Source organism: Pseudophryne corroboree, chromosome 4 (genome assembly GCF_028390025.1).
Source record: "Pseudophryne corroboree isolate aPseCor3 chromosome 4, aPseCor3.hap2, whole genome shotgun sequence".
Classification (NCBI taxonomy): domain Eukaryota; kingdom Metazoa; phylum Chordata; class Amphibia; order Anura; family Myobatrachidae; genus Pseudophryne; species Pseudophryne corroboree.
The window spans coordinates 834,970,699-834,985,258 of NC_086447.1; the positions used below are offsets into that span (position 1 = coordinate 834,970,699).

Sequence of the window (14,560 nt, forward strand, 5' to 3'; positions counted from 1 at the left end):
CAGCCTCAGGATGCGACTCAGGTGCTACTGCCCCAGATGGGGGTTTGGAGATCACAGCTTCAGGAGGGTACTCACATGCCACAACAGTCCATAGTCTCAGGAGCGATTCTCATCTGCGTGTCTCAGCAAGGGACTTCTGTTGTTTAATCTCAGTCAGGGACTCATGTCTGCAAGTTTGTGAGAGGGTGATATCTTCCCAGCCTGCTGCTGTGCCCGATTTGCTTCACAGTGCTGCACAACCCAAGCTGTCTCTGAGTGCTGCCCAGCCAGTGGCCAACCTGAGTACCACCCAACCAGACACCATACCAAGTGCTCTTGACTTAGGACATGATGTTCCATTTGCTCTTGCCTCCAGGCATGAGGTCCCATCTGCCCTTGACTCTAGGCATGAGGTCCCATATGTCCTTACCTCCCGGCATGAGGTTCCATCTGCCCAAGCCTCTGAGCACAAGGTTTTGTCTTACCAAGCCAACAGGCATGAGTGTGTCTGTCTGTCTGCCTGCACTTCTGATCTGATTGACAGTGCTTCAAGAGGTGTTTGGAACCTTGCCAGAGGTCCGAGTTTTGTCTGTCACCTTGTCAGAAGTTTGAGAGGTGCGTACCTTGCCAGAGGTCCAAGGTGTGTCTGTTGTGTCAGAGGTCCAAAAGGTGCCCAGCTTACAAGAAGTGTCTATTGGGGGTGATCTCTGCTTTGCTAGGAGACCACAATGTTTTATTTCCCACATGTTTGGGCGTGAGGGTCTGTCTATCCACAACTCTAGGCGCTAGGTTCTGTCTGTCTATGATTTCCAGGTGCAAGGTTGCATCTGCTCATTCTGGTGTCCACTGTCAAGCCAATGGTTTTCATCTTGTCTGCTGCCAGGCATATTTCTTGTGTTCAGCTAAGTAATGGGGAAGTGATTACGGTCTTCCCCATTACTTAGCTGAACACAAGAAATATGCCTGGCAGCAGACAAGACGAAAACCATTGGCTTTACAGTAAACATGCTTTGGACACCAGGCTGAGCAACAGACAACACTAGGATCTCTGGGAAGCATTATTCTCAGTGGTGACTGTGGTCAATTTACCAAATTCCATAAAGCTCAGCTTTCCGAGCTTGGCCCCAACAGATAATGCTATTTGAAAATGTTGTTAGCCATTTTGTTCCTATGAGGAAAGCATTGCTGGAGGGGAATTTTCTGATCCCTGCCCAGGAATCTCCATAACTCTACCCTCCCTTCTATGACCTAATGGCAGCGCATGCACTGTAACAGAACTGAATATTACAGCATTAATATATTGTTTCATTCAATGTGCAGGAATATGTTCCATTCATACCAATACTCCATCTATTTGTAATGTACATATTAATTTGACAATATAGCTATAGAAAACACAAACATTTTGTCTAGACACAGCTAAGGATATATGCTCATGCCTATCTAATGGGTTCACTATGGTATGCCGGCGGTCGGGCTCCCGGTGACCAGCATACCGGCGCCGGGAGGCCGACCGCCGGCTTACCGACAGTTTGGCGAGCGCAAATGAACCCCTTGCGGGCTCGGTGGCGCACTACGCGCGTCACGCTATTTTATTCTCCCTCCAGGGGGGTCATGGACCCCCACGAGGGAGAATAAGTGTCGGTATGCCGGCTGTCGGGATCCCGGCGCCGGTATACTGTGCGCCGGGATCCCGTCAGTCGGCATACTGAAGACCACCCTATCTAATATCTCTAACTTCCCAACTATTCTTGTAAACTCAATTCACAAATAAATCATGTTACAGAGAATCAGGGGCAATTGTACTAAAGTTTGATAACGTGGAGAGAGATAAACTACCAATCAATCAACTCTTAACTGTCATCTTTCAAACACACCCTGTAACATGACAGCTAGGAGCTGATTGGCTGGTACTTTATCTTACTACACTTTATCTCTCTCCAAGGGGTATATTTACTGTAAGTCGATTTGGGTCGATTTTTATTGATTTTTTGTCAATGTTTGATTAATTTTGTGTTTCAGGGTCTAAAATCACAAAGTTACTAACAGATGATTTTTGACAACCTTTTTAAAGAATATGTCAAAAATGATCTGTTAGTAAATGTGGGAGTTAGGGGTATATTTACTAAACGTTGATCTGGGCCGATGTTTGGTCGATTTTGTATTTCAGGGTCTAAATTCCATATTTACTAACATGATTTTTTACATATTTTTTTCTAAAAGGTTGTCAAAAATCATCTGTTAGTAAATGTGAGATTTAGATCCTGAAACACAAAATCATTCAAAAATCGACTACACATCGACCAAAAAGCAACCTAAATCGACTTTTAGTAAATATGCTGTACCCCCAATGCTTAGGACAGTACATCTCACCACTAATCAGATATATAACAAATTATTGCTCTTTTACCCAGTATGTGGTATCTATCCCCTTCATAAAATATTACTAAGCTAGCTCAAATACAGTACATATCCCATTGTAAATCTACAGAACACTTCCTACCAAAGAGCCAACACTACTATGTTTGTGCAGCACAGAGTCAGAGCCGGCCCTAACCAATATGATGCCCTAGGCAAGATTTTGGCTGGTGCCCCCTAGCACCGCCGCTAGTTCTGCAAGAGATGCCTGGCATGCAGAGCCGGTCATAGGCATAGGCAAACTAGGCAATTGGCTAGGGGCATCATCAGCTTCTGCTGATTAAAATGATATGCGGCATGCCTATATTCTGTATTTAACATTTCATATGAAGATACAGCCACAGTCTCACACAGTATATAGGCATGCTGCATATCATTTTAATCAGCAGAAGCTGCTTGTGCATCCTAGCCACATAGCAATGCAAATAAGATGCATTTTCATTAAAAAAAAGGTGCCCGACATTAGCATTGATGCAAGATTTGTGAGGACACATCTGTATCCAAGCAGAGGCAGAGGTCACAGTGTTAGTGGAAGTGTGAGTGCTGTGTGCATATGAGTGGGTTGGTTGTGCAGTAGTGTTCGGAATATGTGTAAGGAGCATTATGTGTGTCATGTAAAAATGCATTAATAATGTGCAACATATGTGTAAAGGGCCACTATGTGTGTCATTATGTGTATAAGGGCATTAATAATGTGCGGCATATGTGTAGCAGGGTACTACTGTATGTGTGTCATTATGTGTATAGGGGCACTAATAATGTGCAGCAAATGTGTAGGGGGCACTATGTGTGTCATTATGTGTATAAGGGCATGAATAATGTGCCGCATATGTGTAAGGGACATTATGTGTAAAAGGGCATTAATAAAGGTTGTCATAATGTGTAAGGTGCATTATGTTTAAGAGGACATTAAAGTGTCTCATATGTGTAAGGTGCATTACTGTGTGGAATTAGAAAGGGCACTACTGTGTCGTCTAATGTGAATAAAGAGCAATAAGGTGTGGTGTAATGTGAATAAGGAGCAATTCAGTGTGATGTAATGTGAATAAGGGGCTCTACGGTGAGGAGTAACGTTTATAAGGTAAAGTGATACTACTGTGGAATGTAATATGAATTATGAACACTATCGCAAGATAAAATGTGAATAAAGTTGCAGTACTGTGTGACGTAATTGGAATTGGGGTTACTATTGTGTGGCCATGCCCCTTCCCAGCAAGAAGATGCCCCTTTTTGGGCTGTGCGTCAAATGTGCGAACTGTTCCTATTTAAAATATAGGGGGTACAAGGACTGCTATGGGTGAGGGGTGATGGTTCTGGGAAAGAGGTGCAAGGTCAGAGGCAGAACCAGCGGTGGTGCTAGGGGGCACCAGCTAAAATCTTGCCAAGGGCATCATATTGGTTAGGGCCGGCTCTGCTGGCATGAGTCAGCTGGCAGGTCTACTAACGTCGGGCGCCTTTTGTTTATGAAAATGCATCTTATTTGCATTACTATGTGGCTAGGATGCACAAGCAGCTTCTGCTGATTAAAATGATATGCAGCGTGCCTATATTCTGTGTGCGACTGCGGCTGTATCTGTATACGAAATGCTACATTACAGTGATTTCCAGGAATACACACAGAATATAGGCATGCCACATATCATTTTAATCAGCAGAAGCTGCTGGTGCCCCTAAGCATACCAAATGCCCTAGGCATTTGTCTAGTTTGCCTATGCCTAAGGCCGGCTTTGCACAGAATATATACCCTTCACCCAGGACCGACCATTGTCGCTGTATGTGCGACTCTTTCCCTCTTAAGCCCATCTGACTGCACCATCTTTCCGGAGATATACTGGTAAAGATGGTTCAGCACTATGCCAGAGATATTGCTCTCTTCTGCACATCATACTTGCCATCTCTCCCAAAAGGTCTTTGGAATTTGGAGGAGCTTTCCTGGCCTCCCAAAAGACATAAGGACCTATTTATCATCATCCGCATCCAAAGATGCAGATGTGAAGTGATAAAATCACCCGAATCCGCCCTGCTGTGATTGATTACATTGCACGTAGGCAGTGGCGTCGGAACGGGGGGTGGGAGGGGCAAGGGGTCAGCATGCCCTCCCTCCAAACATAAAGGAGGCATAGGCGCTGGGGAGAGGGAGTACTTACCTCCGGATCCACACTGAGAAAAAAGTCTGCCGCCAGCGCCGCAGTGTGCTGCCCCCTGTCCTGTACCAGCTGGTTCTTCACCACTGATGCATTACTGGGAGGAGGCGAGGATGTTCCAGCATCGCCACGCCTCCTCCCAGTAACGCATCCCTGAAGAGCAAAGAGCCAACCAGGATCGGACAGGACGTGTGGCAGCAGGATGCGGCGCCGGTAGCTTTTTTAAAGTAGGAGTCACCGCGGGGAGCCGGAGGTAAGCTTGCAAGTAAGCTTTGTCCCTGTGATGCCTGTCCGCAGCAAAAATACCCCAATGTCCTGCTGCGCATGCGCCGGCATCGCCCATACCGCCACAGGTTAGATCCCCCCATTGCAACTACCCCCCACGCTGCGGACCCCCCCGCATGATAAATGTATTCGCCAGTCCAGGGAGCCGGTCATCGCTGGACCTGCTGGGCTGCCAGGCGCTGGATCCTGTGCGCTGCTGTGATTCCCGTTGCTGTAGAGTGAGCTGCCGCTTTGCAGTGTCACTTAACTGAACCGGGGGTTACAGCGCAGCACATGGAGGACCCGGTGCCTGGCAGCCCGCACCAGAGCACCGATCACCAGCTCCTGGGCTGGTAAGTATGTTTTTTGAATTTTTTTTAAACTTTTTTTTTCTTTGTACAAGTGATCAGCTTATGTGTCCATCGGACACACAGAGCTGAGCACACTGCCGGATCCCTGCACAGCTTTCTCTGCCAGGGGTCACAGGGCTCCCTGGATGATGCGATTTGCATTGAACTGCATTATCCTACCGCCCCCATTATAAAATGCAGCAAATCATGGTTTAAGCAGTTGGGGTGGGACCATGATTATAATTAGTCCATGTAAACAGCAGGGGAGTGGGCCAGGATTAGGAGAATGTGGTGCACGGTCCCCACCCTCTGGGACCAGATGTGGGAGGGCCTGCTGCTTAGTTAGCAGTACTGCACACTAACACCAAAACCCCATCCCTCCAAGATCTTACAATGCCCCCTGGCATAGTGCTGTGAAGTGCACTTTTGCAGACTGTTCCCTGTTGTACAATACCCCAAATGCTGGGCTATAACATTCTGAGACAGTTTTCAAGTGCAAGTGCACTGTAAATACTTACATATGTTATCTAATGGCTAATCTGGGCTTGTTGATAGATAACCATGGACAATATCAGTAGCAAGTTTCTGAATGCGTTTTGTATCTCACAGAAATATAATAGGGAAAGTATATGCTGTGTAGACTATGCAGATGAGTAAATGGATGATGAGCAATAAAAAAAGTCCTGTAATGTTTCTCAGTGCAGAGCATCAATGCTGAGATAGGGAAAAGTTCTAGAAAAGCAATCTTACATGATGCAGATCTCTCTCCTGCAGCGGCTGGGGAATAGCACAGCAGTAAGAATATTGGTCTAGTTTTTGACAAATTATGAGTCATGTGCTTCCTCGACCTTGAGATCCGGACAGCCAAACATCACATAAATGTGCAGTAAACAGTATCAGAGTACACTACAACTGGGAAACAAGTGGCACACCATTGTGATCAATGCACATTAAAGGGAAACAGCTGATATAACAACATATATGAAAAATACATTTTATTCAACCATATTTTGACTTGAATAATGATATTAGTGATTTATCTGCTTGTTATTATGAAGCCTGACCTCTTCAATATAATGCATACCTCCCAACTTTGGTCCGGGCAAGGGAGGGACAGTAGCGTGCGCCGAAGGTTCGTGCCCGAAATTGTGCCCGAAATTAGGGGGCATAGCCTATTAGAAAGGGGCCGTGGCCTCGCGGAGCGTGGCCTCGCTCAGAGAGCTGCTGGTCATGCCCCCTGTCCCTCTCTGCCGTGAACAGACACTGGGGGTCATTCCGAGTTGTTCGCTCGTTATTTTTTTCTCGCAAGGGAGCGATTAGTCGCTAATGCGCATGCGCAATGTCCGCAGTGCGACTGCGCCAAGTAAATTTGCTATGCAGTTATGTATTTTACTCACGGCATTACGAGGTTTTTTCTTCGTTCTGGTGATCGTAATGTGATTGACAGGAAGTGGGTGTTTCTGGGCGGAAACTGGCCGTTTTATGGGTGTGTGTGAAAAAACGCTGGCGTTTCTGGGAAAAACGCGGGAGTGGCTGGAGAAACGGAGGAGTGTCTGGGCGAACGCTGGGTGTGTTTGTGACGTCAAACCAGGAACGAAACTGACTGAACTGATCGCAGATGCCGAGTAAGTGTGGAGCTACTCAGAAACTGCTAAGAAGTGTCTATTCGCAATTCTGCTAATCTTTCGTTCGCAATTTTGATAAGCTAAGATTCACTCCCAGTAGGCGGCGGCTTAGCGTGTGCAAAGCTGCTAAAAGCAGCTAGCGAGCGAACAACTCGGAATGAGGGCCCCTGAGCGCATGCGCACATCATCTATTCACCGCTGCTCTACTCAGAGCAGCGAGTGGCAGGGGGGAAACTCCCAACTGCCCCCCCCCCCACACACACACACAGCGGGACACTGCGACCCGCGGGTGAGACAGCGGGACGGACCGTAAAAAACAGGGCTGTCCCGCCAATATCGGGACAGTTAAGAGGTATGATAATGAAATCCTGAAAATTTGGATTCAGGAAGTGTCATAAAAAAAACCCCCATATAACCATTGCCTTATAAAAGGGGCAGCACTATTTATTATTCACAGAGGGCACCGCTGCTTATTTATTATTGTACAGTGGGTATACTGTAGATGTATGCTGTATGTGGATTGTATTACTGCTATCCAAACGTCATACAGGAAGTGTTTGTTATTCAGGAAGTTTTTTTTTTTATCAGGAAGTGCTTCTGCAGCCATTGTTCAGTATGACTTGCAGGTAGAAAAGACACACGTTTGCAGCTTTCCAGAATCCAGTGGTGATTTGTACACAGACCACTTTACGTGGTGTCAGAAGTCTGGCTGTGATGGATCAAGGTACATAGAGCCTCTGGTTTTTTGATGACACCATTGCATACATTTACTGCCCTGACGAAGCCCGACACCGGAGCGAAATGCGCATTGGTGGACAGGGTGTCATGTCTATCAATTTTCATTGATTAATATATCCCACTGTTACTTTACAGCATCCCGCTGCAATCTTTTTCAAGAAAGCGGTGGTGGTGATTGTTATATCACTGAGCGGTTATTCGAACACGTGTATCAACTAAGATCATCCCACTGTTAATTGTTTTAGCACTCCGCTGCAGTCTTTTTTAAGATAGCAGCGGTAGTAATTTACGGAGAACCGAGCGGTGTGTGGAAGATCCGAATATCACGGCCACACACAGCGGGGACACCCGCCGCCAGTTACAAGCATATAACACGCATGCTATAGCATGCTGCACTAATATTGTAAAACACAATAAAGTGATTATTCCTATCAAGAATTCATTATACTTTAAAAATTATATTCAATGTGATGACTCACCATAGTGAAGTGTATGTTACACAATGCCGCAATATGCTATTATTATATTATTTAAAAAATGACACAAAAATGAGGGCTACTTATAATAACTTACATTAATGGGGGTAATTCCAAGTTGATCGCAGCAGGAATTCTGTTAGCAATTGGGCAAAACCATGTGCACTGCAGGGGAGGCAGATATAACATGTGCAGAGAGAGTTAGAGTTGGGTGTGGTGTGTTCAATCTGCAATCTAATTTGCAGTGTAAAAATAAAGCAGCCAGTATTTACCCTGCACAGAAATAAAATAACCCACCCAAATCTAACTCTCTCTGCAAATGTTATATCTGCCACACCTGCAGTGCACATGGTTTTGCCCAACTGCTAAAAAATTTCCTGCTGCGATCAACTTGGAATTACCCCCCATGTTACAAGTATTACTACCTATATGAAGTTAATAATATTATCTGCTATTCTGATATTTTAGGCTCTATAAATCACTGAGCCATTTAAATTTGTTTATCACAAACAGGCAGATAAATATACTTTTTTTGTTGTGTAGGTATTCATTTATACTCACCGTCCTACCAGCAACATTATAGGTAGCACCAGTGTCTTTAATAAAAAGATCACAAGGGGACCTGGCATTCGGGATAGGGTAAATTCGTGTGTACACATGTATCCCCTTACGTCAGGACTGAAGAGGACCGATCTACACTGGAAATGGGTGAGTATATATGCATTTTTTTACAGGTACCCTATGATTTCTACTGGACAAGTGGACATGAATGGCTGCGTGGGATGTAGGTAAGTATATGTGAGTTTCAGTGTGCAAGTATAATGTATTAAAGTTTTACTATGTACGGTGTTTGTGTCATGTCTTTATTGGAATATTTCTATTACAGGTGGAACTACAGGTACCAGCAGGCCCTTTAATGCCCCGCATGCTATTACTTATGGTTCCCCAAGTACCAGCATGCAGAGGAGGCTTGCTGGGACCTGTAATTCCACAGGTAAAAGGCAATATTTATTCAAATGTTTACAGTTAATGGCTATCAGCCCCCCGTCCACAGCCCACGGATAGCGGGCACAGCCCCAGGCTTCATCCCTGGACCTTAGGTGCATAGAGGGGGGACCCCTTTATTGGGGAGTTCCCACTCCCCCAGGGAACCACGGCCAGGGGTAACTAGTTCAGGGGGTAATGCCACGGCCACAGGGATCTATATAAATGTGTCCACCGGGTGTGGCATTATCTCCTTGACTAGTGGAGCCCGGTGCTGGTTTAAATAATACCGGGAACCCCTATATCCTTTTTTCCCCATATTTTTGGAACCAGGACCAGTCCAAGAGCTTGGTACTGATTATTAAAATAGGGGGAACCCCTACACAATTTTTCCCCATCTTTAAGCAACCAAGACCGTCTCAAAGAGCCCGGGGCTGGTTATGCTTTTGGGGGGGACCTGCACGTCTTTTTTTTTTATCATTTAAACACTTTTACAGACAGAAGAATACATGTATCTCACAAATCTGTGCATGCTTCCTTCAAATTCGCACAATGTAATAAAACGCACATTACATTGTGCAAGTTTTCATTCTAGAAAACTCCCCCTCCATCGCACAATGGGGGTCATTCCGAGTTGTTTGCTCGTTGCTGATTTTCGCAACGGAGCGATTAAGGCAAAAATGCACATGCGCATGGTTCGCAGTGCGCATGCGGTTAGTATTTTAACTCAAAACTTAGTAGATTTACTCACGCTCGAACAAAGATTTTTCATCGTTGAAGTGATTGTAGTGTGATTGACAGGAAGTGGGTGTTTCTGGGCGGAAACTGGACGTTTTCTGGGAGTGTGCGGAAAAACGCAGGCATGTCAGGGAAAAACGCGGGAGTGTCTGGAGAAACGGGGGAGTTGCTGGCCGAACGCTGGGCGTGTGTGTGACATCAAACCAGGAACGAAACTGACTGAACTGATCGCTATTTGTGAGTAAGTCTCGAGCTACTCAGAAACTGCTAAGAAATTTCTTTTCGCAATTCTGCTAATCTTTCGTTCGCAATTCTGCTATGCTAAGATACACTCCCAGAGGGCGGTGGCTTAGCGTGTGCAATGCTGCTAAAAGCAGCTAGCGAGCGAACAACTAGGAATCACCCCCAATGTAATATGGGTGAGTTTTGGGACAAACCCGCATCTTCTATTGTTCGAGAATGAACAGGTTTGTCCCACAAAAAAAACCTCACACTCCATTACATCCCGCCTCAAATGTTACCCATCTTTCTATCGAAATTTGACTCTTCCAAATGCACTTCTGCTTTCCAACGTTGTTTGTGGTGGTGTAAAACTCCTAGAATAGCGAGACATTGGCCCTCATTCCGAGTTGTTCGCTCGGTATTTTTCATCGCATCGCAGTGAAAATCCGCTTAGTACGCATGCGCAATGTTCGCACTGCGACTGCGCCAAGTAACTTTACTATGAAGAAAGTAATTTTACTCACGGCTTTTTCTTCGCTCCGGCGATCGTAATGTGATTGACAGGAAATGGGTGTTACTGGGCGGAAACACGGCGTTTCAGGGGCGTGTGGCTGAAAACGCTACCGTTTCCGGAAAAAACGCAGGAGTGGCCGGGGAAACGGTGGGAGTGCCTGGGCGAACGCTGGGTGTGTTTGTGACGTCAACCAGGAACGACAAGCACTGAAATGATCGCACAGGCAGAGTAAGTCTGAAGCTACTCTGAAACTGCTAAGTAGTTAGTAATCGCAATATTGCGAATACATCGGTCGCAATTTTAAGAAGCTAAGATTCACTCCCAGTAGGCGGCGGCTTAGCGTGTGTAACTCTGCTAAATTCGCCTTGCGACCGATCAACTCGGAATGAGGGCCATTGTCCAATTTTACCAAAGGATAAAGTGGTCTTGGGTGTCCCTGATATTCACACTTATTCATATGCTGCTGCCTTCAGATCTTTTTCTTCTAACTAGTGCTTAAATCCATCTAATCTAGTACTTGAGGAAGCGCTGTTTGTGCCTTTTGCTCCGGCTGCGTTACTTTACATACCACCTTGTAAATTGCCAGTGGGGATAAGACGGAAAATATGTTTTTGGGATACATATAGAGCATGGACTGTAATCCAAAAACGTTTGGCATCTGTTCCTTGTAGATCGAAATGAATACCTCTATGGGGTTACCCTGACTTTGAGCCCTCACTAACAATTACCCACTACTACATGGAAACAGAAGAGGATTGTTGCTATCCAAAACATTTTTAAACAAGGAGGCAAGCTATACTCATTTCGAGAAGTTAGAGAATTATACTCACTCCCTAACTCACACTTCTTTTTATATCTACAGGTATGTCACTATATTAAGGTTTCACATGGTTCTTATGACTCATTATTACATCTGGCCACCACCGTTCCCATAAATTCCTTATTTACATTAGTATATAACATCAAGTAGAAACTAAGGTACCTGTATAGACTATAGAGACATATTGCCTTCAAATACAGAGCCGATTTGGAAAAAGGTATGGGATTCGTGGATGCAAGATTTCCCTGATTATACGTCACCTTCTTGAGTTCTCAAACAAGTTCCTTATGTTTTCAAATGGGTAAAATCTGCCCAAATGCAATAACTACACATTACATTTTTGAACAGAGCATACATTTCACAGTCTCAGTGGAACCGTATCACACAGGGCGAATCTGCCCACTGTCCTAAATGTTTGTTCTCTTCTCCTAGAGATTGTAAGCTTGCGAGCAGGGCCTTCCTACCTCTATATCTGTCTGTTTTTGCCCAGTTTAGTCTATAACTGTTGTTCTAATTGTAAAGCATAACGGAATATGCGGCGCTATATAAGAAACCGGTAATAAAATAATAAATAATTCTACCTATTCTGTACACAATGTATGGCATTGCTCCAAGATTAACAACTTCTGGTACAATATTCATAATTTTATACAACTCCTCAAGATTCGGTTACCTTTTCCTGGGAACCTGACTTTATAAAATGGTCCCCCACTATTTGGATACCCAATACTGGATTGTCCTTCCTGACTGTTCTGTCCACTGTAGCCAGAAAACTGATTCTACAAATTGGTTGTCAAAATCAGCTCTTACTTTGGAGAAATTAAAAACCATTTTATATTTTGACAGACGTTCCACTACCTATAATATAGAAAAAGGAGTTAGTAAATTTCATTTTAAATGGAAAATATACCTCACCTATTTGCCTAAAGAAACCTCTGACAGTATCAGGCTGGTGTTTGAGAATACTACTTTGTCGCTTTTAAGGCGTGTCAGCTAAATGAGTGGATACCAATTGAATATACCTTTCCTATTGTTGCTTTATGAAGATTATTGGACAATAACCTATTCTTTTCCTTTCCCTGTTCTCCCCTTTCTCCGCTCTTTGGCTTCTATTATGCTGATCTCCCAGTTTCCCTTAACCTCAACCCATTACTTACCTTTTTCGTTCCTTTACCCTTCTAAAATAACATGAGAAAAGTCTTGTTCAACCCACCAATGTTACTTAGGATAACCAATAACTACATAGACAATGGAAATGTTTCATTCTTTTTAGTTTAATGAATGATATTACATAATCTATATAATTGCTTTATAGTTACAGAACTCTTATTTTTCCATTTTGTTCTAATGTGCATATTTGTCTTTCCTCATCTTGTAACATAATGGTCAAATTGCATCTAAACTCTGTCTCTTGGATATTCTGTACCATCAAATTCGATAAAATTTTTTACTAAAAAATAAAAAAATAAATTACCAAAAGGAAATAAAATAATCATTCGGAAAAGTCAATGTATAATGGGGCTAATTCAGACCTGATCGTAGATGTGCTAAATTGAGCACATCTACGATCAGTCACACTGACATGTGGGGGGACGCCCAGCACAGGGCTAGCCCGCCACGCATGTCAGTCCCTGCCCCGTCGTACAAGTACAAAAGCATCGCACAGCGGCAATGCTTTTGTACTGTAGGAGTAGCTCCCAGCTAGCACAGCTCCTGTGATGTCACGCAGCCGCCGCGGTCCACCCCCTCCACGATCCGGGTACGCCTGCAATGCCCGGACTGCGCCCCCGAGAGACCACCTCTACCTGTCAATCAGGCAGGGGCGATCGCAGGGCTACAACAGCTGTTGGCTGTCTGGCCTGCTCCGGCGCACTGCGCACCGGCACATACGCAGTTCAGACCTGATCGCTGTTGTGCGAAAATGCACAGCACCGATCAGGTCTGAATCAGCCCCAATGTTAGCACATATTATTCAGCTGCTAGGAAATAACTTTACTACATATGCAAATAGATAAGGAGTACAGATACTTGTAAAAAAAAAAAAAGCCCAATTTCAGTATTGTGTTTCTGTTTAATTGATTATTGGTATCAACCTCATATAACTACTGTAATACATCACACTAACCCAGAGATTCCCAAACGCTGCCCTCAAGGCACCCTAACAGTACACTATATCCATGATTGGTCACAGGTGACTTAATTAGTCTTAGTCAATTTAATTTAACCTTCTGTGCTGTGCTATGGATATACTTAAAACCTGGACTGTTAGTATTTAGACACTGTTAGATCAACACCGAGGTATAAACAATATTGTTTGTTTTTCCCATTAGGAGCCAGAATGAAAAGACTGTTGGAAGCTCCCACTCTTGAACATGCCACTTACAACTGCCCATGGGAGAAGCAGGCAGTTTACAGGTCAATGGTATACCTGCTTCCTTCAAGGACTGGCTTTGGGCCTTACTGATGGTTATTGCAATCTTTTGAAATCAAATGGCATATCTGTTGGTATGAGCGGATGCGGTTGTGCTTTAACAGTGAATTGTCATGAAAAGGACAACACTTTTGAAGGCTGAGACGTGAAAAGAAGTAAACTTAGTTTGAATGTGTTTTACTAAAGGGGGAAATCTTTGAGAAGGAACACAGAAGTCATTCACACCTGGATAACAATGCAAATTAGGAGTACATGATATGGCAGCCACCTCCTTAACTCCTGTTGAAATAAAGAGTCCATATACAATAGCCCTCACCTTTGTATCAGAACCTGGGGCTTAAGAAAAGTGTCTGTTCATCATTGATTAGTTCCAGGCATCAAAAAACAGAAGGAGCTCCCTGGAAACTATCCCTATGTTATGAAGATGATTAACCTGTATCACCTAATTACCTAGACAAAGCTGAGTATTTACTTTGTTTGTTACTTCTAATAAAGTTGGTTGGTCTCAATCCACTTGTCACGTGTAATACTCTCTCACTTCGATCAGAAGATCCACCATGAACAGTTGTTATATTAACTTTGTAACCCAAGACTACACTGAAGTCAGACAAATCTCTAAATTGGGCAAGGAAGTGACAGGTTTAGTGAGGGCCACAAGGACAATGGGCCTAATTCAGACCTGATTGTAGATGAGCTAAATTTAGCACATCCACGATCAGTTACACAGACATGGGCTAGTCTGCCCCGCATGTCAGCCCCCCCCCCCCCCCCCCGCATAAGTACTAAAGCATCATACAGCCGCAATAATTTTGTACTTTAGGACTATTTCCCTATCAGCGCAGCTCCTGTGCGCTGGC

General features: G+C 44.3%; 1 long non-coding RNA gene across 2 annotated transcripts in view; it reads left to right on the plus strand.

Moving 5' to 3' along the window:
* The window catches only part of LOC134910479 (uncharacterized), a 48,323-nt gene extending 34,111 nt beyond the window's left edge, over nt 1-14,212 (plus strand). For both annotated transcript variants that reach the window (XR_010176210.1, XR_010176209.1), the window contains exon 2: nt 13,603-14,212. This is a non-coding gene — a long non-coding RNA (uncharacterized LOC134910479). The remainder of the gene's footprint in view (nt 1-13,602) is intronic.
* The last annotated feature ends 348 nt before the right edge of the window (nt 14,213-14,560 follow it).